Genomic DNA, 8265 nt, shown 5'->3' on the forward strand with positions numbered 1-8265 from the left:
CTGGACTTCAAATGGCAGGGGGTGGGGTGGGGTAGGGATAGTTGGTGTACACCCCTGAGATTTGGGGTTAAGTTATCATAACTACTCTACTCGGATAATGCATAATGAAGAGGGAAGCTCTAAGCTGCATTTTGCAGGCCCAGGAGCCACAGTGGAAGGAGATCTGTTTGTCCAGGAGTTTTCCTACTGAGGTAGAGCTTGAGACACAGTAGGAACTTGTTTCAAGATAAAAATAAGTTGTTTTTTGGCTAATATTCCAGATGCTAAGAAGGTAGAAAAATCCACTAAGTAGCAGATCTCTCAGAAACCAAAATAATAATAATAATAATAATAATAATAATAATAATAATAATAATAATAATAAATAGATTCCTACTGAAGAGAACTGGGCCACAGGGTTTCCAAAGCTGTGATCTTTAGGTCAGCAGACTGCCACCTTCCTCCCACTGTCACTGATGGGTTTGAAATGCTGACCTTGCAGTTATCAGGCAAGTGCTTTACCTACCGTGCTATCAGGCCTCCCTTACGTTAAAAACACACACCTTAAGAGTGTGATACTCAAGAGTGCTGGTGAGCTAAGTGCTGACAGCGCTTTGTCAGCAGTCCCCAACTTGTCCGATTTAAGACCTGTTGTGCTCACTCTGCGTTTGCAAATACATCTTCCCTTACTGAAAATGACAGCCTGTAATAGCAGTTGGCAGAGACGACCAATATAAAAACACTTTACCCTTTGCGAATGTGTGCTTCCCGAAATGCCTTTAATCTTTAAATGCACTCATTTGTAAGTTTTATGGGTAACCAGCCACTTTTGTTGAGATTAATGGTAATTTCATCTGTCTTATGATTTTCAAAAACAATTTGTAGAATTTTTCACTCTTGGAAGTATATGGAAAAGACTATCTTTTTCACACCGAAATCAGTTTAGTGTGTGTATCTTGTAAAGAATTTCCTAACAGCAGTATATTCTTATTTACAAATCCTCTCTTTCCTTTGGCTCTAGGAGTTGTTTTTTATGAAGCAACAACCGTGATGTGAGAAGGAGTTTGTCTGATCAGAGGCAGAATTAACATTGCTTGAAAGAGCAGCGTTCTTTTTGTGTACGCTGGTTAATTGATGCAGTAATTTAATCATTGAGCCGCTGTTCACATTTCATGTTTAAATCATTTAACTTGATTTTTTTTTTTGCTGTAGACTGTCTAGGCTGATGAGCATTTAAATGGATTTGTAGCATTTAAAAATGTCTTCAAACCTGATTGCCGCATGCCATCCATCAGATTCTCTATTCAGTTTTACTTCAGTTGTTTTGAAGCTTCCAGATGAAACAAAATGTAAATGTAATATTTCGCAACAGGTTTTTCCATCAACATGCTAAAACCCAGAGGAGCGTTTTATATATATATATATATATATATAGAGTTTTGGTCTCCTATTATTTCCTTAGGATATTTTTGACCCTAGACACTTTCTTCTTTCAATTTGACTGAGCTGTGATCATGCCTTTGACCTCTAGCCTTGAAAGAAGACAAGTTATGCCTCTCAGGAGCGATGCCTCAGGCGCTTTGCGAGTCAGCTGGCAGGGATTATTTCCCAGGCTGTGAAGCAATGACCTTCCACGGAGAGTGAATGTCTGCGCTGCGCGTAAATTCCGCCAGTCTTAGCTTTAGCACCTGCTCCATGAATCAGAGGCCAGCCTTCCTCTATGGGGGACGGGGACTGCCGGGTTGTATTTAAACTTGCCGCGTGGTATATGCTCTTAGGTCAGTTAATTTACCGCTGGAGGTGAACGTATTCTGGTTTTGAGCCCCTTATCGGGTACATTCAGAAGTAAATATGGTGTTTTGGACTGAAGAACTGAGATGATTCGAGGGCACCTTACCTGTTATTGCTAAACACAGTGTCCCTACAGCCCTCCGGCAGCTGCCCCAACTCTGTCTGATTTCAATATCCCTGAGAGGGTCGTGCTTCCTAAGCTGTCATTACCACAATAATATACTGCTGATTGCTCTGATAGTCTCAGAATACATTAGATAGAGAAATGAAATTTAGAATGATTAATAAATGCTTTTGAAACCGTGGGATGGCATGTAGTTCTTTTTCTCCAAACCAAACTGTCAATCTGAACCCAGTACATTTTTAAAGTTTTGAAAAGTGATGTGAACATTCCATCCTTTAGATTTTTCTGTATTCATTTCACAAAGCAATTATATATCAAAAACTGATTTTAACTTTCTAGTTTATTTTAACATTGATGCTAAAATATATTTGACGTCATCTAAGTTCTTGTGAAAAATATTTGAGAATCCACATAATGTCACTATTTTACTTAGCTTGTTTCACTCTAGCAGAATTACGGGAAAGCTAGAGGAATTTGAGAAAGAAGGCAATACCACTGTAGGCCCTGTGAAGTACTAGTCCCTGGTGAATGACACAGCTGCTAGGCCAAAATACACTTGTAACCTCCATTATGGTGTGTGTGTGTGTGTGTGTGTGTGTGTGTGTGTGTAGTTTGTGTGGGTGTCTTATCCTTAGTACTATGCACTACATGCATTATTAATGTACAGCTATAAGCTCTATGTCAGGTTTCCTACCCCAACAGACAAAGAAAGGTCAGATTTGTAATGAATGGATATAGTAATGAATACTAAAAGGAAAAAAGAAAAGAGGTTTCCAACCTAAGCCCGACCTTGTTTATGATGGCGTCATTGCAGTGGAGACCCGCCATGGCTGGCACCACTTTGACTTGGAAAATCGGGGTGTGAGAAGCCATTGTATGTTACGAATGCTACTAGGAATATATCGTTGCATTTGGTTCCAGTTAAAAAGCTGTGTGCTGTGGATGAAAACCTTTCCAATTTAAATCATGCGGGGCTTTCCTGGCAACAAGGTCATCCACATGATGATTGCGTGTGCAGGACCAGAGACTTGGATGAAAATACAACTTGGATCGTGTTTCATTCACTCAATCACCCATTCATTTTTTTTTAAGTTGGTTTCTGAAACTATCTATCAGGAAAAAGTGCTCGAAAAGCCCAAACTAATCCCCGGCCCTTTTTCAGGGGCCTTCTTTTCCGTCTTGCCAGGCTAGAACCTGATTCCTTGAATCAAGAGCAGCAACAAAAGTGATGACAAAAAACCAGGTTAATAGTTAATATTCCAGATGCTAGAGAAGCAGTAGAATCCACTAAATGCCAGATACATCACAAATAAGCAAACAAACAAAAACAATCTGTTCGTGTTGATTTGATTCTGACTCACCATGATCTGTAGGACAGAGTCGAACAATACCCAGGGCTCAGCAGTTCAAATCCACCAGATGCTCTGTGAGAGAAAGACTAGACTTTCTACTCCCACAAAGAGGTACAGTGTTTCTACCTCTAACCCCCTCCCAGGGGGATGGACAACAGAAAAGTAGGTGAAGGGAGACATCGGTCAGTGTAAGACATGGAAAAATAATAATAACATGGATTATTCAGGGTTCATGAGGGAGGGAGGGTGGGAGAGGGAGGGGCTGATACCAAGGGCTCAAGTAGAAAGCAAATGTTTTGAGAATGATGATGACAACAAATGTACAAAAGTGCTTGACACAATGGATAGATGTTTGGATTGTGATGAGTTGTATGAGCCCCCAATAAAATGATTTTTAAAAAGTTACAGTTTTGAAAAACTACTAGGGAAGTTCTACTTTGTCCTGTAGGGTCACTACGGACCAGAATTGACTGAAAGACATTGAGGCTGAGAAAAATACTCCACAGGATTCCTGGGGCTGTAAGTCTGTGTAGAAGCAGACTGCCTCATCTTTTTCACCTAGAGCGCCTGGTGGAACTGCTCCAAATTTAATTTCCTGCTCCACCAGGGCTCCAGCAAGTACACAAATAGCAAATTCTATTATCAAATCTTTCGCTTTTCCACAGTGTAAACATAAGAGAGTTCCACGATGTAAAATAAGACTAGTTTTGTTATGTTCATTTTTTAAAAACTCCAGTGGAGGAAGCATAGCAAACCTGTTTCCTTGTACGATTCACTTTCACCTGGTTTTACGTTTTCAAAAAGGAAACCTGTGATAGAGCTGGATGCAGATTTACTCAGAAGACTCTGGCCTAGGAAACTGGGGGAAAGAGACATTATACTGGGCTTCGTCTCTGGGGAAAAGAGGCATTATACTGGGCTTCGTCTCATCACCCGTATGATGGCATGAGATAATCGGGTACTGAAGCCAGCATGATAGCGGGTAATTCATTTCACCTTGGCCTCCACCTCTCTCCTATCTTCTATAATTGAGATTTTGTTTAGTCTACATGAGACAAATTAGATCAATATACCCGGGACAGTTATTATATTACTTTTCCAATATTTGTCCTGCTCATAAAATCAGAATATAATGTCATCTTTACATTTTATTTATCTCCAATAGGGAACTGTACATTAAAACTTGATTTGTAAGCCTCTGTTTGGAAGGAGTGTAAATCATCTTTTATGGAATGGCATAGGATCAAAAGTAATGAATGACTTAGGTCAATTTGATTTGTAGTTTGTAATCTTCTTCTTTATCATAGTAACCCTATGAGATAGGGTAGAACTGCCCCTATGGGTTTACAAGATGGTAACTTTCTATGGGAGTAGAAAGTCCTGTCTTTCTGTTTGGTGGTTTCGAACTGCTGGCTGTTCGGATCATCACCCAACAAGTTACCACTACCAGAGGGCACTCTAAATCAGCACTGACTCCATAGCAGTGGAGTTAAGTTTGTTAATGTTTTTCTTACAAGCAATTTCTGAGACTGGAGCATTCTCACTATGCCATTATTTTAAGATCGTCTTCCAGTCTCAGAAACCTTCAGGGAATTCCACCCTGTCCAACAGATTGGCTTCTACTCTAAACACACTCGAGGGCACTGACTGAGATTTTCAGTTTCACTAGGAGTACCACAGTGGCTTCATAACGGTTCTACTTGTCTCAAGTGCCATTTGCTAATTTTCTTTCAGAATACAGTCAGAGTGATATTTGAAATCCAATCTTTCTTCCTTTGCTTAAAATCCTTTATTATCTTCAAGTTCATACAGAATATGAAGTAATTTCTTTTCCTTTAATTGGAATCAGCATTAATTAAAATTTTAAAAATTTGAGAACATAGTCTGTTTATGCCTATTATTTGTTTTTTAAAATTTATATATTTTTAATTTATAACTGTTTTTAATTTAATTTTTTAAATTTATAACTGTTCCTTCAAACAGTTCATCCAAAAATTAAATGAAAAGATCATTTCATTTTTCCAGAAACTCAGAAACTTTTTGAAGCCCCAGCATATTTAATGTTCTCTGTCAACACCATAATGTCTAGTACCGCCCAACCCACATTTTACACCCTAAGTAGAAGTGATAGGGATGTGTGGGGAAATCAGGAGGGATACAATGGAAAAGGAAGGCAGGCAGGGAAGGAGGTAGGAAGGAAGCAGTTGTGTTGAGAAAGTGATAGTTAACACAGGGGAAAATCTGTCTTTTACATATCACTTGTTAGGTGCGATCTACGTGGTGTCAGCTCAGTGGCCTCTGCACAGCAGGACAGGACAATGGTCAGTCTGGCACCATCTTTACATGCTTTCCCATGTGTGATGGCGTTGTCACCCACCCCGTAGAGGGCCTTCCTCTGATCTGCTGACCTTGTACTTTAACAAGCATAATGTCAAGCTCAACGACTGAACTATCCTGATGTCTGAAGATGAAGGCTGTACACCCCCTTCTCTAAGGAGCATTCTGGCTGTATTTCTTCCACGAGACATATATTTATTTTTCTGACAGTCTAATACATTTGATATTCTTTATCAACACCGTGATTCAGATGCATCAGTTCTTCTCAGGGCTCCGTATTCATGGTTCCATTTCCAGCTGCACGTGGAGCGGTGGAGATGCCACGGCCAGGGTCAGGGACACATTAGCCCTCCAAGTGTCATCCTGGCCCTTTCACACTTTAAAGAGGATTTTTGCAACAGATCTGCCCACAATGCAACACTTCCCTTGGTTTTGCAAATGTTGCTTCAATGGGCATTGGGTGTAAATCCAGGGAAAATGTAATCCCTGACAACTTCAATCTTTTTTCTATTTAGCCTGGTGTGACTTTTTAGTCCACTTGTGAATTTTTTTTCCTGTACATTCAGAAATATTCCACACTGCAGGCTATTTCTGGGATCTTCGTCAGTAGGGGCTTCAACTCCTTCATCTTGGCTTTCAGCAAGCAGACTGCGTCATCTTCATATAACGGCTTGGGAGTGAGCCTTCCTCTGATCCTGCTGGTGTATTCTTCTTCATATGGTTTTATCACGTTATCTGCTCAGCATATGCATGGCATAAATATTGTCACAGGATAAAACTTAGATGCATACTTTTCTGGATTTCAGGTCACTCAAGATTCCTTTGTAACCTTTGGACAGCGTGTTCTTGATCCATGTTTAGTTTTTGCATGAGCACAATAAAGTGTTCTGGTTTTTATTCTTAACAGCATGATCCATGTTTTGTTATGACCTTCATAGCTGAGTGCCTCTGTGTAGTCAATAAAAAACAAGGACACTCTTTTCTCATACTCTCCATTTTCCACTAAGACGTACTTTATGCCAGTGATGATATTCATAATCCCACAATCTCATTTAAGTCTGGCTTGAAATTCTGGCAACTCCTTGTTCACATACTTTTGCAACTATTTTATAAAATATTTCATTTATGTGAGATAGTAATGGTAGTTTCTACATTCTATTGGCTTGCATTTCTTTGGAATGACATAAAATATGAATCTATTTTAAGTTGGTTGAATGGGTAGCTGTCTTCTGTATTCCTTGGCAAGGATAAGTGGCCACTTTTAATGCTGTTTGTTGAAATATTTCAATTGGTATTTCATCAACTCCTGAAACCTTATTTTTCACCAATGACATCATGCTGGTAGGACTTCTCCCTTCAAAAACATCAAGCCATCTCATTTATCACTTAAGATGACTGACCATCAATTTATTGTTTTGTACAGTGAGTGTATATTCTTTCCATATTTTTTGCCACATTGCCTTCACTATTGCAACTCAAGACTTGTATGTTTTCTCCAGTGTCTTCAGCTTGATAAACCCCAATCACAGCCTTCCCTTTTAGCTTTCTAACTCCAGGCAGTGCACATTTCACAGCAATGCTTAACATTGTTTCCTCAAGCTGCCGTTTGTTCTGTCCTGTTCGCTTCTTTAACTTCATTTTTTCCATTTGTTTTAGCTACTGTACATTGAAGACCAAGTTTTAGCATTTCATATGATAGGCACTTTAGTCTTTTCTTTCTTTCCTTTAAAAAACCCGACCTTTTGTATTCCCCCTATAAAATGGTATCCCACAACTCTTCTGCTCTCAGTGTTCAGTGTGTCAAGTCCATACTTGAGATGGTCTCTAAATTCGGATACGATATACTCAAAGTTGTATTTTGGCTCTCTTGGACTTGTTTTAATTTTCTTCAGTTTCACGCTGAACTTACATTTTGCAATTTGTTTTGTCTGCTCTTAATGTTGGTCCTGTCCTGTTTTGGCTGATGATATTGAGCTTCTCTATCATCACTTTCCACAGATGTGCATTCAATTGCTGTATGTTAAGTCTAGTGACAGCATGTGCCAGTTGTGTTGCTGAAACAAAGTATTTTCAGAAAGCAAGCCTTTGGTCTAAGGAACTTTGGTGGTGTCGTGGTTATGTGTTAGGCTGTGAGCCACATGGTTGGTAGTTTGGAACCACTAGCAGCTCTGTGGGAGAAAGAATTGGCTTTCTACTCCTGTAAACAGAACCAGCAGGGATGGCACTGTAAGTCAGCATTGACTTGATGGCAGTGAGTTGAGAGTTTAGTTTTAGGAGGTCTTTGGACTGACAGGATCTTATTATGAAGAATCCAGCGCTATTTCTACCACCGGGATCGTATTTTTCGCCTCCTCATTTCTCCTCCAGTTTCCAACCTTGCACTTCTCAGTGCATCCCCGAGTGCATTTCAGATGGCAAAGGGGGTAGGATTTTTGACTTTTTCATCTTTGATTTTAATGGTTGATCATAAATTTGAGTAATAATCACATTAAATAGTCTTATTTGAAGCTAGGTAGCTATTGTCCTATCACCTGCAGCGTTGCAGTTCAGGATACGTCCTGCAAAGTTCTTTTTAATTTGAACGTGACACCATCCACACTAAGCTAGATCCTTGTTTGATTCCAAATCGCCAGTTCTGCTCACGAACGCTCAGGCTATCGGTGTTATGGGTTTCATTTCATT

This window comes from Tenrec ecaudatus, chromosome 2 (genome assembly GCF_050624435.1).
Source record: "Tenrec ecaudatus isolate mTenEca1 chromosome 2, mTenEca1.hap1, whole genome shotgun sequence".
Taxonomy (NCBI): Eukaryota; Metazoa; Chordata; class Mammalia; order Afrosoricida; family Tenrecidae; genus Tenrec; species Tenrec ecaudatus.